Raw genomic sequence first — 17,141 nt, 5'->3', positions numbered from 1 at the left:
TGGCCCAGCTCAAACTGTTGCAGGTATTTAGGGAATGAGCTGGCGAAGAAAAGATCTGTATCTTTTCAAATAAAATGAAAATATAGGAGGCGATGCTGTGGCATAGAAGGTTAAGCCACCACCTAAAGTGCTGGCATCCCATATGGGCAACGGTTCAGACCCGGGCTGCTGTACTTCCAATCCAGCTCTCAGTTAAAGCTCCTGGAAAAGCACCGGAAGATGACCCAAGTGCTTGGGCCCCTGCACCCATGTAGGCGACCCAGAAGAAGCTCCTGGCTCCTGGCTTCAGCCTGGCCCAGCCCTGGCCGTTGCAGCCAGCTGGGGAGTGAACCACCAATGATGGAAGATCTCTCCCCGCCCCCCGCTTTCTCCTTCTCTGTATATATATCTCTGCCTTTCAAATAAATAAATAATTTTTTTAAAAGAAAAGAATATATAGTTTAAAAAAAAAAGCATAATCTTATTAGTGCTGTAAAAAGAGGTGCTATAAAAAGACACTGCAGGCCAGCGCCGCAGCTCACTAGGCTAATCCTCCGCCTTGCGGCGCCGGCACACCGGGTTCTAGTCCCAGTCAGGGCACCAGATTCTGTCCCGGTTGCCCCTCTTCCAGGCCAGCTCTCTGCTGTGGCCAGGGAGTGCAGTGGAGGATGGCCCAAGTGCTTGGCCCTGCACCCCATGGGAGACCAGGAGAAGCACCTGGCTCCTGCCATTGGCAGCACGGTGCGCTGGCCGCAGCGCGCCGGCCATTGGAGGGTGAACCAACGGCAAAGGAAGACCTTTCTCTCTCTCTCTCTCTCACTGTCCACTCTGTCAAAAAAAAAAAAGACACTGCAGCTTGGGGCACCCACACCCCTCACCGGAGGGCCGGGTTCCAGTCCCAGCTGCTCCATTTCCCACCCGGCTTCCTGTCAATGTGCCTGGGAAAGCAGCAGATGGAGACCCACGTATGTGGGTTCCTGCATTCATGTGAGACCCAGACGGAGCTCCTGACTCCTGGCCCAGGCCTGGCTGCTGCAGGCATCTGGGGAGAGAACTGACGAACAGAAGATCAATCTCTCTCTGCTGCTGCTGCTCTGCCTTTCAAATAAGTAAAAAATAAGTAAAACGCCGAATATGTTTCAATGGTTAATTTTCTATCATGTGAGCTTCGTTCTCAATTAAAAAGATGAACACGCTCCCTCAGGCTGTCACTTCTCTCCGTCTCTGGGACAGAATATTAACCTTTGGTTCTTGTGTTTGACAAATTCCGCTGGACAAATGTCACAGGTGCCACTGGAATGCAGAGCACATCTGAGGAGGGAGACGCTGGCCTCTCCGTGCCCATCACTCACGTCACAAAGGATGTCTCCGGTGCCGGGAAAAGCGTGGGTACTCAGCAGATTTATGGGTGACTAACACGATGTCTTGATGTCACAGAGCCGGGGCAGGGGGCAATAGAAGGGTGCAAAGAGTAACACGAAGCCAGGGCCCCCTGGAGGATCTGGCTGGGAGGCAGAGAAATGTCACCTGGCCCTCTTGGGACAGTCCTTCCAGAAGTTTCCAGAAGTATGTCTGAAACATCTACTATGTCAGGAATATGGCAGGGAAAATCCAATGGGAAAAGCATTAGGAACTAACGGCAACACCCCAGTCACAGGCAGAGGTCACGGTAAAGGAGCCACAACAAACCCACCACGTGAGACGATGCTCAGCCTCTCACAACACGAGCAGTGCAAATTCGAACCGTGCAGGGTACTGCCTGCACAGCAGTTCCTCCCCGGGGGTGTCCCCCAGGAAGTGACAGCAGAGACCCAAAGTGACACCTGCACACCCACGAGCACCGCGGCTTCATCCACAACAGGCAAAAGGCAGAACCAACCCAAGTGTCTGTCGACACGTGGACACGTCGGTAAAACATGGCAGAGCCTTCCGACACACGCTGCAACGCCGACAGCATCACACTCAATGCAGCAAACCAGATCCTAACGCCATGTGATCCCACCTACATGAGGCACTGGCAATGCGGGCAGAGTGAGGCTCAGAGAAGAGAGGGCGCGGGTTTAGAGAGGGGAAGACAAGCAGTTACGGTTTAGGGGTACAGGACTCCCTTGTTGGTGATGAAAATGAATGACGGCAACAGCCTACAACACCGTGGACGTACTTAATGCCACCGAACTGTATACCTAAAATGGTCAAGATGGAACATATAGGTAGAGTTCACCAAAATTAAGATAAGAATAAGACTACGGGAGGGCACTTGGCACAGTGGTTACGGCTCCTCTCGGGAGGCCCACATCCCCTCTCAGAGTGCCTGGTTCAGGTTCAGCTCCACTTCTGAGCCCGGCCTCCTGGGGGAGCAGCCGGTGATGGCTCAGGTCGCTGGGTCCCTGCCATCTATTGGGAGACCTGGCTTGAGCACCTAGCTTCCAGTTTTGACCTGGCCCAGCCCCAGCTGTGGGGGCATTTGGGAAGTGAACCAGCAGAGCGGGGACCTCTGCCTCTGTCTCCCTCTTGTCTTCTGGATAGATGCAATGTTTAAAAATAAAAAAAAGAATTACTATTTTTTTCATCTATCAGACTGGGAAAGACAGAAATATGAAAGATTAGCACGTCTGGGTGAGGCTGTGAGGAAGTGGATGCTTTTAAACAATGCTTCTGGAGGAAGATTGGCCAATATTCCACAAAATGTCAAACGCACACACTGGGGCCCGTGCATTTATCTTATGGCCAAGCTTACACAGGTAGAAACTGATGCATGTATGAGATTATTTTGGTAGTGTGGTTTTGATGAACACCCTAAATGAGATACATCTATCCCAAGAGGGATGCATACATGCATTTCAAAAACAGGTGGCTCTGCACACGCTGAGGTGAGTTAGTGCCAAGGCACACTGTCACTTTTGGGAAAAGCCAAAGCACTGGTGTGCAGCGCTGGATGGGAAAGCCCACCCTGCAACCGTGACTGCAGGTGCACTGTGCACGTGCGCAAAGAGGCACAAGAAAACGGCAGCAGTGGCCTCAGGGGAGGAGAAGGGGGAGGTCGGGGGACAGGGCAGGAGGCTCTCACTTGTCACTGTGTTCACTCCCGCATCAGCCGCACTGGTAGCTTCTACAATGGATTTGTTTCAACTGATTGATTGATTTGAAAGTAGAGCCACAGAGGAAGACAGAGAGATCTTCCATCCGCTGTTCACTCCTGAAATGGCCGCAATGGCCAGGTCTGTACCAGGTCAAAGCCAGGAGCCAGGAGCTTCCTCCAGGTCTCCCACGTGGGTGCAGGGGCCCAAGTACCAGGGCCATCATCCACTGCTTTCCCAGGCCAGAAGTAGAGCAGCCAGGAATCTGGAACCATATGGATACAGCGAGGAACCATATGGGATACCGGTACTGCAGGCCCTGGTTTAACCTACTGTGCTACACCACTGACTCCCAAAAATGAATTTTTAAAAATTTTATTTTTTTATTTGAAAGGCAGAGTTATAGAAGGAAGAAAGAGGCCAGCGCCGCGGCTCACTAGGCTAATCCTCCGCCTGCGGTGCCGGCACCCCGGGTCCTAGTCCCTGTTGGGGCACCAGTTCTGTCCCAGCTGCTCCTCTTCCAGTCCAGCTCTCTGCTGTGGCCCGGGAGTACAGTCGAGGATGGCCCAAGTGCTTGGGCCCTGCACCCACATGGAAGACCAGGAGAAGCACCTGGCTCCTGGCTTCGGATAGGTGCAGCACGCCGGCCGCAGCGCACTGGCCATAGCGGCCATTTGGGGGGTGAACCAATGGGAGGAAGACCTTTCTCTCTGTCTCTCTCTCTAACTCTGCCTGTCAAAAAAAGAAGGAAGAGGGGCTAGCGCTATGGTGCAGTGGGTTAACGCCCTGGCCTGAAGCGCTGGCATCCCATATGGGCGCCGGTTCTAGTACCGGCAGCTCCTCTTTCAATCCAGCTCTCTGCTATGGCCTGGGAAAGCAGTAGAAGATGGCCCAAGTCCTTGGGCCCCTGCACCCTTGTGGGAGACCTGGAAGAAGCTCCTGGCTCCTGGCTTTGGATCAGCGCAGCTCCAGCCATTGCAGCTCTGGGGAGTGAACCAGCGGATGGAGGACCTCTCTTTCTCTCTCTCTGCTTCTCCTCTCTGTATAACTCTGACTTTCAAATAAATAAATAAATAAATATAAATCTAAAAAAAAAAAAAAAAAAAAAAAGAAGGAAGGAAGGAAGAGACAGCGAGGTCTTTCATCTGCTGGTTCACTCCCCACATGGTGACAACAGCCTGGACTGTGCCAACTCAAAGCCAGGAACCAGGGGCCAATCCCCAAAAATGAATTTTTGAAAGAAATAAAACAACCGAAGTTTACAGTGACAAGGCCTAGAATACTACAGGGTCGTGTTGGGCAAGAGGTGGCGGAGGCTAGCATCATGGTCCAGAGGGTTGAGCTGCCACCTAAGACACCAGCATCCCTTATGAACATGAGCTTGAGTCCTGGCAGCTCCACTTCCAATCCAGCTCCCTGCCAATGCTCCTGGGAAAACATCGGAGGGTGGCTCAAGTGCCTGGGCCTCTGCCATCCCTGTGAGAGACCCAGATGGAGTTCCAGGCTCCTGGCTTTGGCCTGGACCAGCCCTGGCCATTGCAGCTATTTGGGGAGTGAACCAGCAGAAAAGATCCCTCTCTCCCTCTCTCGCTGAAACTCTGCCTTTCAAATAAATCTTCCTTAAAAAAAAAAAAATACAAGGTATGGGGATGGAGCAGTTGGTCCTATCCCCTATTCTTCTATCTCAAGATAGTGGTGTCCCTGTCTTAGCTGTCACACCAGTGAAAAAGCACAATGAAGTCTGACATTCTCTGGCTCCAGCTGTCAGTCCTCTGCCACAAATCCTTCAAGTTCAACAGCCGGGGCTCATCCTGGCGTGCCTCGGACAAGTGCCTTGGCCTCTCGCAGCCTCAGTACTACCTTCTGTACAAAGTGGTGCCCGCCCGAAGTCACGGGAATCCTGTCTCCCACTTGGCTAAATGCTGGAAAAGGTATTCTTCCAGCAAACACCTGCTGAGTGCCCACGGCCAGCCAGGCTGTGTTCCAGAATGTTCCCAGGAGGCACTGATGTCCCAGCGGCTGGCCAGTGTACGGCGCACATTCCTAGCTGGGTGGGCCGGCCTCCCCCAGGGCTCCGGGAGGACCAGGCCCAGCACCAGAGCCACCTCTGACTAGGTACAAGGGTTCCTGAAAAGAAAACGAGGCTTGGCAGCACCTGGCAAAGTCAGTGGAGAATTCTTTGCTTCTCGCCAACAGAAAAACAATTGCTTATCGATCTGCACTCCAGGCCAAGGACAGCGCGCCACCCGCCCCAGCCAAGCTGCTTTTAATCAGTCTCCTTGGCCAGGCAGTGTCTGGCCAGCGCCTCCCCGGCGGCCTCGGAGGTCTGCAGGAGGAGGCAGGAGCGGGCTCAGATGAGGTCAGGAGCAGGTGAAGCCAGGCCTCAGGCCCGGCCAGGAGGTGTGTCCCAATGAGTGTGTCCCTCGCTGCCCCTACAGAGACGAGGCCACTGCTCTGAACAGCTGTGGGGTCCCAGACCCTGTAAGGATTTGATGACCGCTACCCACATTCTCCCCAGGGGAGACAAAAATCGCACGCAGCTTGAAGACAGCGACAGCACTCACTCACCTGAGTACATCTGGCACCGCACAGAGCTGAGTGTTCTGCCTGCCCATCCAGCCCTCGCAGGGAGGGCCCTCTGCAAAAGGCGGCCCATGAGTGACACGAGTGATTTTGGGGGTCCATGGCACAAGGGCCTTTCTGCCAAGCTGCCTGAGTTGGACAAAAAGGCCAAGAGCCCTCACGCCTGTGCCTCCTGGCCGGGCCCTGGGTCTCCCCGCATGCCCTGTCCCTCCCATGGCAGGCAGCTCCGCGTGAGCCACCAGACCCGGCCTGGAGCGGAGGGACCTGGGAACCCAGCCAGGATGAAGGACAAGGCCAGGCCGCAGGAAATGCGCTTCCCTTTTCCGGGAGCTGTTTCCAGACTCACACCTGCTGCCCATCAAACACACAGGAGCTCCTGGCAGAGCCCCCAGGAGCTGCAGGGCAGGGCGGGGTGGGGGGCAGCAGGAGCACCAGGCAGGTGCCCCAGCCCTGAGACACACCCTGCAAGGACGCTGAGGTCCCGGGCCCCGCAGGACACCGGAGGGGCCCACCATGGTTCCAAGGATCGTGCCAAGCGCAGGGACTGTATCCTCACTGGGCTGATGAGCCGGGGCCAGTCTCATCCACTCTCCCGTGGGGAGCCTGTGGCCCAAGGAAGGCCTGAGGAAACTCATTCCTGCAACTGCTGCTTCCACAAGCAGCCGCGCACGATAAAGAGCACAGACGTGGCCACAGCCCGGGAGCCAACAGCCCGAGAGGCAGCCGTGCATCTGAGACACGGAGAGCACCAGGCAGGGCTATGCAGGGGAGGACGCATTTTGGCTGAGACCAGCAGAGTGGGCAGGTGCCAGGGGGCAGAGTCTTGCCGCAGGCAGAGCAAACAGTGTGAGAAGGCCCTGAAACAGGGAAGGAGTGGGAGAGTCGAGAGAACAGGAAGTAGACCCCAGGCCTGGGGCCCGTGAAGCTGAATGAGGTTGGGGAGGGGCGGCTGGGGAGCCAGAGCTTCGTAGAAAGCTGGAGAGGAGGAGAGAGACAGATGTCCCAGGGCAAAGCGACAGGAACCCTCCAGACTCTGCTATGGGCTGAACTGGGTCCGTCTGCCTCCAGAGACACGCTGGGGTCCCAGCCCTTGGCCCCTCTGAGCGCAGTCGCATTTGGGCAGGTCTCTGAAGAGGTGACTATGTTAAAACGAGGTCATTAGAATGAGCCCTGATGCAGGTACCAAGTGTTCTCACAAAAAAGGGGAAATTGGGACACAGACCCAGACACGCACATGGGGAGAGTGACGGTAGGGGCAGAGAGGAGGCCACGCTTCTACAAGTCAAGGACAGCCAAGGTCACAGGCAGCCCCCAAAGGCGAGGAGAGGGGCCTGGGTCAGAAGCCCCATCAGGGCCCCCCCCAGGAACAGCCCTGCCGACATTGGAGCTGGGGGCTGCGAGAGAAGCGGCTTCTGCACCCTAGGACAGTAACCTGGCACCCGCCTGCCGGTGAGGTTCAGAGAGGCTGGCTGCCCTGGGAGGCCAGGCGGGCTCAGCACCCTGGGCTTGGGGCCTGGGTCCAGCAAGGAGTCCTATGAGATCCAGGGACACCAGCTTCTACAACTGGGTCTCCTTGAGCACTCTGCAGCCTGGGGGCCCCGGGACAAAGGCAGGAGAGCTAGTTCCAGCTTCAGAGTCTACAGACACCTTGCCCGCCACTGTCCCCAGAGCCAGAGGTTACAAATGCGAGTCTCGGGCAACATCTGGCCCCTGACGTGTTCTGTTTGGCCTGCGTGACGTTCGAAACTATTTCCAGAAGATGCCAACATTTCAGAGCTGGATTTCAAATACGAATCAGAATTTCCTGAAAAAATTGGGACACCCAAATAGCACTGGGCCCGAATTCTATCCTGGGCAAGGGACACACCAGCTGGTACACCACAGTCCTCACCACTCCCCCAGTGCCTCCCCAGCGCTGAAGCCAGGCTGACCGCCGCGCTCCCCTCCCCACATCTCCTGACCCACCCGACCCTGTCACGGATCTGAATATGCGGCGCCTGCCTTGAGAGTCACTGGTGTCAGTGCTGGAAGGGGCACCCATCCGTGGCCACCTGCTCCACACGTTTCATCCCACCAGGGAGAAAATGGAGAAAGATCTACTGATTTGTCCAAAGCCACACAGCAGTTCCAGGCAGAGCTAAAACCGGCCTCAGTGCTTCAGGAGGGGGCTAAAAATGGCAGGCCAAGCCCAGCGAAGGCCACACCCCCTGGCTGCACCCAAACCCCCATCACAGGGGAGCACCCTCTCGTCTGCTGCCTGGGACCTCGGCCTGTGCTTGAGAGAGGGGAGCGCGGACGCAGCAGCTCACAGGGCTCGGACAGGAAATGCACAGGGGCCGGGCTCATCAGAACGTGGCCCCGCTTCCCTGCTTGCTGCCCTGAGCTCCAAGGCCTAGAATTTTCTAGGACACTGTTGCCACTCGATAAATATTGGCTGGAGGTCATTGTTTATTTCACCCATCCTGAGGCCACGCAGGAGGTCAGCAGCTTTCGTGAGCCAGCCTAGAATCAACATTCCTCTGGGCTGATAACAGCAGGCCAATTGACGTCCGGGAGCCCGTTCGTCCACGTGAGCAGCGGCCCCGTGACGCCGAGCCTACCATCAGCTTCAGCGACTCGCGTGACCCAGTCCTGGCCAACTGGGCATCAAGTGCTCTGGTCTCATGGTCGATTCCAAAGTACACATGTGACCCAGGTCAGTGCAGTGGGTCTTGTTTATTCTGGGATTTTTGGGGAGATGTGTTGGGAAAGAACGTCCCTCTTTCTGTTGACCTTGGAACTCTGAGGACACACTCCCAGAGTCAGCAGGGGCTGGGGAGATCCCCACCTCGGAATGACCAAAGAGGCAACGTGCAGAGGAAGTGAAGCTGGGAACGGTGTGTGGGCACCTGGACCCAGACACACCTGAAGCCCACATTCCCCAAAGCTTGTGACTGGTTTTGTCATTCACCACGACTAGCGGCACAAAGCTAAGTGCCAGCAAAACTTCTCCTCCGGGCTTCCTGCAGATGTTCCCCCCCTACACCGGCCAGGCCAGGCTGCAGTGCGGCCACCGGTTGCCTGGCAACCTCCACAGCCTTCACCTTGATGGTCAGGTGGCACCCACACTTCCAAAGGACCGGGAGGGCAGGGGAGGCCTGAGGAACAGGGCGAGGGGCAGGACGTGAGTGGCACGTTCATCACCAGGGGGCGTCGCTGCGGCAGCAACCTCGGGAGCTGCGGGAGAGGACCGGGCACGGCCAGCCCCCGTCCGGGACTTGGGGTTATTCTAAGCCTGTGTCAACTCCCTTCATTGTCCGTCAGGACGCCCACGTGCTACATCAGAGTGCCTGGCCCGTGATTTCAGCTTCCTGCTGATGCAAACCCCAGGAGGCAGCAGGTGACGGCTCAAGGTGCACGTGGGAGGCCTGGATTGAGTTCCTGGCTCCCAGGTTTGGAGCCCCAGCCTCAACGAGCATGGGGAGAGTGGACCACAACAGGTGGCACCTCCGGCTCTCTTCCCCTTCAGTAAAGGATGACAGTAATTGTCACAACGGTACTGCCAGCGACCCTGTTCGCCAGCAAGGAAGCTGAGGCACAGAGACCTGAGTCGCCCACCATCCCCCGGCCGAGGGCGAGCTGCGGGAGGGCACAGGTGTGTGCGCTCACCAGAGAGACGCCCCAGAAGGACTTCCGGCAGCTGCTGAGCTGAAGCCCTGCAGCTGGCTGTATCTCATCTCAAACTTCTCATCTCTCGTCTCGACGCCGACTCGCCCCTTTTATCTCCCCCTCCACCCACGTGCACACAGCTCTGCATGCTTGCTCACGTGTGTGCTGTCATGATCTGTGCACACTCTCGCGCTTCTCGCCATCTGCACGCTCAAGGCTGCAGACAGAGTCGCTGAGACCCGCAGGAGGAAGATGACCTCGGCAGAGCCATCGTGCCCTGCCCTCTGGACACTCCCAGACCCACCGCTCACTGGCGTAAACCCCTAAACTGCCCGAAGAGCCCTTCGCAGCTCCTATGGGGTCGAAAGGATGGCCCAGGGGTCGGCACTGGTGGCCCAGCGGCTTAAGCTGTTGCCTGCAATGCTGCCATCCCCTGTGAGTTCAGGTTCAAGTTCCAGCTGCTCTGACTTCAGCCTGGCCCAGTCCCAACCAGCAGCCATTTAGGTAGCGACCCAGCAGGTGGAACTCTCCCTCTAACTCTGCCTTTCAAATAAAAATAAATAAAATCTTTTTTAAAAAGAAACAGACAATGGGCCGGCACCGCGGCTCACTAGGCTAATCCTCCGCCTTGCAGCGCCGGCACACCGGGTTCTAGTCCCGGTCGGGGCACCGGATTCTGTCCCGGTTGCCCCTCTTCCAGGCCAGCTCTCTGCTGTGGCCAGGGAGTACAGTGGAGGATGGCCCAAGTGCTTGGGCCCTGCACCCCATGGGAGACCAGGATAAGCACCTGGCTTCTGCCATCGGATCAGCACGGTGCGCCGGCCGCAGCGTGCCGGCCGCGGCAGCAATTGGAGGGTGAACCAACGGCAAAGGAAGACCTTTCTCTTTTTTTTTTTTTTTTTTTTTTGGACAGGCAGAGTGGACAGTGAGAGAGAGAGACAGAGAGAAAGGTCTTCCTTTGCCGTTGGTCCACCCTCCAATGGCCGCCGCTGCAGCCGGCGCACCGCGCTGATCCTGGCAGGAGCCAGGAGCCAGGTGCTTTTTCCTGGTCTCCCATGGGGTGCAGGGCCCAAGCACCTGGGCCATCCTCCACTGCACTCCCTGGCCATAGCAGAGAGCTGGCCTGGAAGAGGGGCAACCGGGACAGAATCCGGCGCCCCAACCGGGACTAGAACCCGGTGTGCCGGCGCCGCAAGGTGGAGGATTAGCCTATTGAGCCACGGCGCCGGCTTAGGAAGACCTTTCTCTCTGTCTCTCTCTCTCACTGTCCACTCTGCCTGTCAAAAAAAAAAGAAACAGACAATGGGGCCCTTCCTACAGGCAGACATCGAAAGCCAGGCAGGTGGCGGCAGCCTGAGAGACGAAGGAGGACGAATGTGTGGGTGAGGATGGGTGTGTGTTAGGGGCTGGGTATTAGGCTGGAATTGGCTTATTTCTGCTCTTCGAATGAACCCCTCCCAAGCTTTCACTGAAGCAATGGAAGAAGTGGGCAAAGAAGTGGAAATTCAATTTGTAATGAAAAGAAAAAGGAAGACTCCCAGCCCAACATTTCACAGCCTGGCAAGTCAGAGATGGGGGTGCCCAGCCTGGACCCCAGAGACCCTCTGCCTTGCTCACCCCCCGGGCCCCGGCCCCTCTCCCTCTTTCCCCCACCTCAAACAGCCCTAGCACAGAGACCAGGAGGGCACCAGGGGCCAGTTCTGCAGAGCCCACCCTGTCTCCCATACTCGGACCCAGAGAGCAAGAAAACTGGGATCAACCTAAATACAATCCTCCTCTCCAGCGGCCTGGAAGGCAATGCCCCAACCCACTTTAAAAACCCCAAAGGGGCACTGGGCCCCTTCCCGCCCCTCCACACCACCAGCTCCCCACGCCTCATCTCTGAGCCCCTCAGCTCCCCAGAGGACCCCACATCTTCCCCTCCAGGTTGGAATTAGCATTTTTATCTCAGCAACTGCCACCTCTCTACTATTTACAGAAGCCACAGGGATAAAAAGAGACAACATAAAAATAGTTGTTCAGCAGCTCTCGGGGTGGGGGCAAGACAGCATCTTCTCCTTTCTTTCTCTTCTCTGCAAAAGGGAACTACACAAAAGGCTCCCGACACTTCAGAGACCTGGGAACTCCTTGGGGACCAGGACGGGGACCCAGAATTCCTCAGGTCCCCAGGGCAGGGCCAGTCAGCCACCAGTACCCCCAAAAGGAGAGCGGAGTGAACCACGGAGCTCCCAGAGCCAAGGCTGAGTAACACGCGCGCCCTGCCCTGCCACTGTCCCTCCCAGGCCCCCTTCCAGCCCTTCAACAAAAACAAGCCAGTCCGGAAAACAGAGCAAAACAAAACTTTGGTTTTTCTCTTTGCTTAAAATGTTTCGTAATTGGGAAAAAAAAAATCAGTGGCAACACAACAAACAGGACTGAGCCGGGAAACACTGGCAGCTAAAATAATCCCTTCCCCATCTTGATCGCAAACATCCCTGGCAGGGAATGTGGGAGCCAGGGGAAAAATAATCATTCAAATGTTATTTCTCAGAGTCAAACTCTTGGAAGATGTCTCCTGAGGAAGGTGGACGCCAGCCCGCGGGAAAATGGCATCACTGCTGGCCCAAAGAGGCGGGGGAGGCACACACGCAGAGAAACCACACAGGGCCCAGGAGACCCAGCGCCTCGACTTTCTCACCTGCCAAATGGCGCCGCTCACAGCTCGGCTCCCCGTCGGTGCTCTGCACCCTGCACAGGACTGGGCTGACCCCACGCGTGGCCACAGGGCTGTGGCACCGTCTGGTGAGCTTTTCTATACTTCTTGGATTTACTTCCCTGGAAATAGTCTCACAAAATTTACACCAATAAAAAGCACGTCGGGGGAGGCCAGTGCTGTGGCATTGTAGGTTGAGTTTCCACCTGGAACCGGCATCCATGAGCACAGGTTCGAGACCCGGCTGCTCCTCTTCCGATCCAGCTCTCTGCTATGGCCTGGCAAAGCAGTAGAAGATGGCCCAAGGCCTTGGGCCCCTGCACCCACCCAATTGGGAGACCTGGACAAAGCTCCTGGCTCCGGATCGGCCCAGCTCCAGCCGTTGTGGCCATTTGGGGAGTGAACAGTGGATGGAAGACCTCTCTCTCTGTCTCTGTCTCTGTAACACTGTCTCTCAAATAAATAAATAAATAAATCTAAAAAAAATATAAAATAAAAGCTCATGAAGATGTACATTTAACAAATCAACAGGACTGCAAAGAACGGAAGTGAGTGACACCTAGACCAGGAGCTGACCCCGGAGGCAGCGGGCTGGGGGGAGAGGCAGGTGTGGGGGAAATTAAAGGTGGTCCCAAAGCCCTGTTCTGGGAGGCTGGGCCCCGACTGATGCCAGAAAACCTTCCTTGCACCGCCTGCTCCCTGCGGCGGGGTGACAGGCTCACGGCTTCCACGCAGAGATTATTCATGAAGGGGCTGCAAGGACACAGGAACGCAGGAAGTGGCCTTCAGAAGCCTGCACGACGGAAAGAACCCAAATATCCAGCAACGGGTGAATGGACAAACAAAATGTGGACGGTCCAGGCCACAGAGCATCGCTCAGCCGTGGAAGGGAATAAAGCCCGACGCACTACGGCACGGATCCACCTCGAGGACACCACGCTAGGTGGAAGAATGCGGACGAAGGGTCACACGGTGGGGCCCAGCGAGGACACCACGCTAGGTGGAAGAATGCGGACGAAGGGTCACACGGTGGGGGCCGGCGCTGTGGCTGCTGCCCGCAACACCAGCATCCCAGATGCGCACCCAGTTCAAGTCCCAGCCACTGCACTTCCAATCCTGCTCCCTGCTGATGCGCCTGGGAAAGCGGTGGAGGATGGACCAAGTGCCTGGGCCCCTGCACCCACCTGGGAGACCCAGATGAAGCTCCTGGATCCTGGCTTTGGCCTGACCCAGCCCCAGCTGTTGCAGCCATTTGGGGAGTGAACCAGCAGATGGAAGACCAGTCTCTCCCTCAAATAAATTCAAATAAATAAAATAAATCTTTAAAAAAAAAAAAAGCCACACAGCGTACGAGTCCAGTAATGGGAAAGTTCCAGAACAAGTAAGTGTAGGGACAGCAGATTCCTGACGGCCAGGGCCTGCGAGCAGGGGTGTCAGGAGCCAGGAGTGACCGTTTAGTGACCGGGGGCCGATGAAACGCTCTGGAACTGGACAAAGCCGGCTGCACAGCTCTGCAATTGTGCTAAGTGAGGCTCCATCACTCACTCTAAAAGTTAAGCATTGCTGGCACCGCGGCTCACTAGGCTAATCCTCCGCCTTGCGGCGCCAGCACACCGAGTCTAGTCCCAGTCGGGGCACCGGATTCTGTCCCGGTTGCCCCTCTTCCAGGCCAGTTCTCTGCTGTGGCCTGGGAGTGCAGTGGACGATGGCCCAAGTGCTTGGGCCCTGCACCCCATGGGAGACCAGGAGAAGTACCTGGCTCCTGCCATCAGATCAGTGCGGTGTGCCGGCCGCGGCGGCCATTGGAGGGTGAACCAACGGCAAAGGAAGACCTTTCTCTCTGTCTGTCTCTCTCACTGTCCACTCTGCCTGTCAAAAAAAAAAAAAAAAAAAAAAAGTTAAGCAAGCTCCTGGCTCCACTTCCACCCCGTCCGCTGATGGACACCAGGGAGGCGGCCACGATGGCTTTGGTGCCTGGGCCCCTGCCACCCATGTGGGAGACCTGGATGGAGTTCCTGGCTCCTGGCTTTGGCCTGGCTCAGCCCCAGTTTCTGCAGGGTTTGGGGAGTGAATCAGTAGATGCAAGCTCGATCTCTCTCCCTGTCAATAAATAAAGTGTTAGATGTTTAGGTTGGTGTTACGTGGATTTTATAAGCGCGTGTGAATGTCCATTAACAACTGAGTAAGCGAAGAGCACAGATGGAAAGAAGAAAGGCCAATTCTAGCATAGCAACGCAGCCTCCTCGACCCATGGACGGGAGGGCGGAGCCAGCACAGCCAACCCGCAGCCTCGTCCGAAGGGGAGCCACTGGTGGGAAGACGGAGCTTCAGAGACAAACAGCAGGACCAGGCCCTGTGCCTCGGCGGAAGTGGGCAGTGGTCTGCCTCGGCGGAAGTGGGCAGTGGTCTGCCCGCTTCCCTCGGGCAGCAGCTCGGAGGGGAGGCAGCCTCTCCAAGCCCTTCCGTGACACGGGGTCGCAGCAGGGGAAGGCCGGCTCTGGTCCAGGTTAAAATCTAAAACGCCCTGGAAGCAGGCGTGCCCCCGCCCCAACCGTTCCTCGCTACCCCTCACAGGGGCATCTCCCATCCAGGCTTAGCCCCCCCCCCATGCCCTCCCCCTCCCCCTCCCATCCAACCTCCCCCCAAGGCCCAGCACAAGCGACACCTCCCTCAGGAAGCATCCGGGATTTACTCCCAAAGGAAGGGATTTCCCCAGAACTTCCAAGGTCCTCTGCCCCCTCCGTTCCCACAACTTTTATCCCTGGTGGTGCTTCCCGGTGGGGGCACCACAGGGCGTGTGGGATGCGGCAACTCTGCACGGCCACAAGCCAGGGTGCTCAGCACCACCCAGGCACCAGAAGCTGCCCCCACATTGTCCAAATGCTCCTGGGTGGGTGGGAGACAGCCCCCTGCCAAGAATAACAGCCTAGGTAGTAGGGGCTACATCGGCCCCTGACACCTGCAAAGGGCCCGCGGAGCTCTGTGCCCCTGGGAGACAACCACGGGCTCAAGAAGCTGCCAGCGGTGAGGCCAAAAAGGCTCTCGGCCCCGCCACACACCCAGTCGCACCCGGCTGTGCGACCCCGGGAAAGTCACTCAACCTCTCTGAGCCCGTCTCCAAACCGGGACTAAATCCTAGCCACCAAGAGTGCCATCCTCCATCTCCTCCCCATCTGCGCAGGATTCTGGTAGGCGTTAAGTGTGAGATGATGCGCGCACCACACAGCACAGCCTCGGGGCAGAGCAGGAATAAGTGCCGGTTATTAACGTTATTATTGCCCAAGTTAGGAGCTCGCCCGATGACGCCTATTATTCTTTATTACAAAAATGCGCCGAGCACCCTCATCACCGACGCCTGCACTCCTACAGGAAGGGGCTGGAGCAGCCATCTGACGCTGCGTCTGCCCAGCAGGCACAGTTTACTCCCAAAGTGTGTTTTTTGGTGAGGCGGTTGGAGCTCCCATCCCTAGGGCCTCCCCTCTCCCACCCCCACCCCGCCTGGCTGCAGCAGACCCCCGCCTCTTCAAGGAACAAAGGAGCCAGGGGGACCCAGGGCGCGCCGCCCTGGCAGAGCCAGCGGCGGGGGAGTGGTAAACACCACGCAGCTCCAAGGCACCTCAAGTTTCCATCGCCAGGGCGGCTGTCTCAGCTGAAGGGCGAAAGTTGCCTCCAGGGAGGCGGCCGCCGCGCGTCCCACCCGAGCCCGGGGCGCCCCCGTCTCGCGGCTGGCACTGACAAGTCCCCACCCAAGCTCCATCCCTCGGCCTCCGCCGCGGAGAGGCTGGGCGCTGGGCAACACCCCGCTGCCCAAGCCGGGCGGCGCCCCGGGGCCCAGGACCCCGCGCCGAGAGGGGCTGGGCCCAGCATCCCGGAGTCAGGCGCAAGGTGCCAGGGTAAGGCTCCTCTCCGCATTCCCCGCCTGCTGCAGCCCAGGCAAATTTAGGTCAAAAGGACCAAGGCTTCGGACCTGCGGCGGCGGTGGTCAGGGGCAGACCGTGCCCTGCGAAGCGGCCGAGGTCCCCACCCTCGCTGCTCTGCGGTCCTGCCACCCGGTGTCCAGGCGGCCGGGGCCTGGGTTTGCCCCAGACCAGCGCGCGAGGGGACGCGCCAAGTCCGCGGGCCCCACCTCCCCCGCGCGCTCCAAGTTCCCCCGCCTGACAACCGCGAGGGGGCTGGGCCTACGCCGCCTCCGAGACCCTCCACAGCCCCGGCCGCCCCGCGACACCGGTTCCAAACTCTGCGCCCGCCCCCCGCCACCCAGGCCGGTAGCGGCCCAGCCGACGAGGCCACCCCGAGGCCCCGAGGCGGACGCGGGGAAGGGGCGCGGGGGGCCGCATCCCTCCACGTGGCGGGGCGTGGGGTGCTGCACGTGGGGTCCCCTCCGCGGAGGGGGCCCCCGGGGCTCTGTCTGCAACCCCGGCGGCGGCCCCCTCGCCTCGAGAGGGCAACGGCGACGGCGCCCGGGGGCTGCTGCTGCGGCGGTGGCCCCGGCCCCCGCCCGGCTCCCGCCAGCTCACCTGGGCTCCGCGCCGCCGCCTCCCGCGCGTTGCGCCCCCGGCTCCGCTCGGCGGGGCTCGCTCGGCGGCCGCGCGCTGCTCTCCGCGGTGCGGGCGGGGGCGGGCGGAGCCGCGGGGCCCGGCTCGGGCGCGGCGCCGCCTCGGGCTGCGCGGGGATTGGCCGCGGCCGCTGGGAGCCCGGGCGCGGCACCGCCCGCGCCCGCCACGCGCCGCTCCCTGCGCGCCCCCGCCGGCTCGGCCCCGCGCCGGGGCGGGGAGGGGAAGCGGGCGCCGGCGCGACGGGGCCGCGGCCAAGGCGCAGGGGCGGGCAGGGGAAGTGAGGCGCGGCCGCGGGCTCCGGGGCGGGTGCCGGAGCGCCGGAGGCCGCGCTGCGCTTTGCACCCGCCCGTCCCGCGGCTCTCGGCGCGCACCTGCCGGGTGCTCCTCCGCGGGCGGGCGGGCGGGCGGCGCTCGCTTTGTTTTAGCCAAACGCAGGGCGGCGCCTGAGTCTCAGAAAGTTCGCTGGGCTGGCTAAGTCCCGCCCCAGGTTTCGGGTCCCCCACCCGCGTTCGCGGCCGACCCGCTGCGCAGGGCCGGCCCCGGAGGCTGCGGAAGGAGTGCGCCTCCCACCCCCACCGCGCCTGGATGCGGCAGGCTGCCCGGAAG

General features: G+C 58.9%; 1 protein-coding gene across 5 annotated transcripts in view; it reads right to left on the bottom strand.

Annotated features, from left to right (window-relative positions):
* CAMKK2 (calcium/calmodulin dependent protein kinase kinase 2) overlaps positions 1-16,912 on the bottom strand; it is a 53,470-nt gene extending 36,558 nt beyond the window's left edge. For 3 of the 5 annotated variants that reach the window (XM_089323103.1, XM_089323102.1, XM_089323104.1), the window contains exon 1: positions 16,497-16,691. The gene's annotated coding sequence lies outside the window, so the exon portion shown is untranslated. Of the gene's footprint in view, positions 1-15,946; positions 16,064-16,496 lie in introns of those variants that run through there. The other 2 variants (XM_051837780.3, XM_051837781.3) reach the window with 2 other exon arrangements.
* Between the last annotated feature and the right edge of the window lie 229 nt (positions 16,913-17,141).

This window comes from Oryctolagus cuniculus, chromosome 21 (assembly GCF_051225735.1).
Source record: "Oryctolagus cuniculus isolate XC-2025 breed Fujian yellow rabbit chromosome 21, ASM5122573v1, whole genome shotgun sequence".
NCBI lineage: Eukaryota > Metazoa > Chordata > Mammalia > Lagomorpha > Leporidae > Oryctolagus > Oryctolagus cuniculus.
Note: the sequence above shows the minus strand (reverse complement) of the source record. Positions and strands in the feature narration are given on the sequence as shown.